Here is a 3520-nt window from a genome sequence, read left to right as displayed (position 1 = left end):
TTTCATTGATACTTAGCCTTCGAAATTGTTGAAATTTTTTAGTGAAAATCTCTGTCACCCACATATGGGTGACGTAGGCGTTCGACGTATTAATTAGGTCAATAACTAGCCAATGGCTAATCTTAAAACTGTATTAAGAACGAGTTCGATTTTCTTTTAATATCGATTCTTTAATATCCTTATGTCTTCATTCTCCATAAATGCATAAATAACGTGACTTTTGAATATCGTATCGAGACTGTAATTCTAAATATTTCATTGAAATAACGATCTCACTCGTGATCCATCGTTTGAATAAAATTTTTCTCATCCTTGCGCTTTCCTCTCTAGCATAGAGACGACGTTTCCTAACCTGGGTGACTTCGATAGCCACGCGTTGCAATCTCTGCGGTGGATCGGCCGGCACCGGAGATTTCAATGCCTGATATATCATGCTCAGCGCGTAGCTGGACCATATTTGCTGCGCGCCCGTAACCATCGACCACATTGTGCGTCTGCAACTTTATCTTCGTTACATGGCAATTTGACAAGCGCTGGGAATACAGATATTGGCTGGATGCTGCGCCTGCGTAACGGTTTTTCATCCCCAGCCAAGTGTTTTAAACGAACGCTAGATCCTTGCGCCAGGAAGAAACACGGCGTTCACAGGTTTCACGTGTCGAATAATTATAGAATATTCAATAAACTATCGTGGAAATATCGTTTGCTTTATATTTTTGGCGTGACAAGCCAATTAAATTTAAGGGAGGCATATTTACATGTAAACTTGAAGAAAAAACGAATATAGAAAGTGTAATAGATCGAAGTAGTCTATGCATCTTTATTACAATAAAGAACTGATCAGAAGTGAACTGGAAAATAGTAATGAATTATCTATTCATGAAATGTCTAATTTTCTACGCAATTATTATTGATTTGAAAAATTACTGATATCTGTGTTGAGGAAGAACAAGATGTTTGTCACGTGTTAAATATTTTTCTCTTCCAGGTCAAAACTTGAAGAAAGAATGAATATAGAAAGTGTAATAGATCAAAGTGGTCTTACAATAAAGAACTGATAAGAAATGAACTGAAAAATAGTAATCAAAAATTATCTACCTGCAAAAAGTTCAATTCTCTAATTTCTATTTACCGAACTAACGAGCCAACGGTGTAACAGAAAATAAAATAAACCGAATCGCGGCGATTATTCAAATCAAGCGCACCATTCGCGGCGAAAACGAAAGCGAGAAATGCAGATTCGCGATATTTCACGCAATTCGAGATGGGAAAGCGTACGCACCTATAAATAACGCAGGTATTGGCGTTCGAGAATGACGTCGTTTTGTTCCCCGCTGACATAGCATTTCGAAGATTAATGCGCCATCCTGAAATTGGATACACGTATTCCTAGAGAACTAGAGACAGTCTTTGGAATACTGATTAGCAATGGGTTGAACTATCGAACGGGCGATATGGACGACACGAATTCATGGAAACGGCGTGGTCGTAAATTAACAAGAGCCTGCCGCAGCGTTGGAGTTGATCGATGCGAATCGCTGGTGGCAGCACTCTGTTACCAACGCTCCGTAACGGAAATGGACTCGGCCAAACGAATAAATCATATTGGAAGCTACGCGTGGCGTTTTGCGAGCGACGTTTCGGTCTTTGCTTTTTCAGCGTCCGCGAGATTCGACACGCCGATAGAAACGAAACGCGTTAATCGTCGTCGCCGGCTTTATCTCGGCCATGTCCGTTCGACTCGTTCGATTCAGGTTAGTTTAAATTAGAGGTGGATCGCGGACGCTTCTATCAATTACGACACATTTTATTTATCATCGTCGCTCGCTTCTATCCATTTTGATGGCGTTGCGAAATTGTAACGCGTAACGTAAGTGAACGGAACACCCATTAGGCTTCTCGGCGATATCGCTTTAATCGATGTCGGCTCCAAGCCTAATGTCCTGGCAAAAGAGAGCCGCGTGTCGCGCGTTTACAGCTTGTAAATTGTTGCGCCGTCGATTACGTTCATCTTTGGCTTACCGTTATCAGATCCGCTCCTATTTTACGCTTTGTCTAATTTGGTGTGAAGAGCACGATGTATAATTATACTGTTTTAACATTTGTATGAAAGCATCCACGTTTGGCTGTTGAAATATAATGTTGAATATATTACTCATTTTTAATCCACCATTATGCTTAATCGATACTAAACAATTAAATACAGCGATATTGTAAATTGTTAAATCTGTATTGATCTGTATTGAAACATAACGTCAAATATATTACTCTTCTCTAGTCCGTCATTATGGTTTAATGATTTGGATGAATTTTTTTAGCAAGAAAGGAATGTATGTGACTTAATGAAAGTCTGAGAACATTTTATACGTATATTCAAGTAAATATCGTAATTCTTTGGAAGTATTTCCTCGGAAAATATGAAAGGTACCAGTTGGGTATCAAACTTCTACGAAGCCACTCTTAGTTGATCTCACTTAGAATTGGTCTATTCAGAAAGTATTAACCTTATAAAGACGTGGAACGTTCGAATGGCAATGTTGTTAAAAAAGTTATATAATTATATTAAAGTGAAAGTTACGGTAAGAACAATCCTACAGGTGGACACAAAGAAATGAGCGAAAAGAAAACGTTCGCTGTCAATGAGAGTCGCGGCAAGAGAATTGAAAGGACAATCAGTGACTGCAATGCGTGTGCAATAAATTTTATAATAAAGATATAATAGGACGTAATAAAGAAATAAGAAAGGTGACCGTCTTGATTTCCGCGCAAAAATACATGTCGCAGACCGAAGAATGGGAACGTGTTATCTTTTCCGGATGAAAAGAGGTTTAATTTAGATGGGACGGATGATTGCAAATATTATTGACACGAGTCAATTAAAAGATAAAAGGTACTGCCGTGAGTCGAAGACTTCGGTGGCAGATCGTTAATGAATTGGGCTGCGTTCAAAGCCGACACGAAAACCTCAATCTGTCGAATTACTAACAGAACGAACGCGTCAGAACACATAGAATTGTTGGGAATGGTTTTGATACCTTCTAAAGAAGAACTCGAGGATGATTCTGCAGCGTACACAAGGAAACATCTGAAACTGTGGATGAAAAGATGAAATCAAACAAATAATCAATTTCGTACAAAAATAGATGAACTTAATACATGTATCTTTCATGTTTCAAAAGGAATGCATATTTTGTTTCTAATAATTCTCCTACCAAAATATTGTCTATATCAATCACGTAGTTTCTTTACTATATCATCTAATAGTCCACGTGCTATTTTACTACATGTATGTAATACTTCATTATATGCACCTACATATATCGTACAAATAAACGTAATGCATCGTCTACATTTCAATAAACGTCATATTAATCTGTCGACGGCGCTATTTGGAACGCAGAGATTGCAGAGAGTTTCTTTGGTTAGCAAGAATACAATGGACGGATAGAATAGCTTTATCGGAACCAGGACCTTTCCTCGAATAAAATCTAGGATGAAATGTAATTACGGTGTGGCAACC

Source organism: Hylaeus anthracinus, unplaced genomic scaffold (assembly GCF_026225885.1).
Source record: "Hylaeus anthracinus isolate JK02 unplaced genomic scaffold, UHH_iyHylAnth1.0_haploid 5, whole genome shotgun sequence".
NCBI lineage: Eukaryota > Metazoa > Arthropoda > Insecta > Hymenoptera > Colletidae > Hylaeus > Hylaeus anthracinus.
This window is presented reverse-complemented; position numbering follows the sequence as displayed.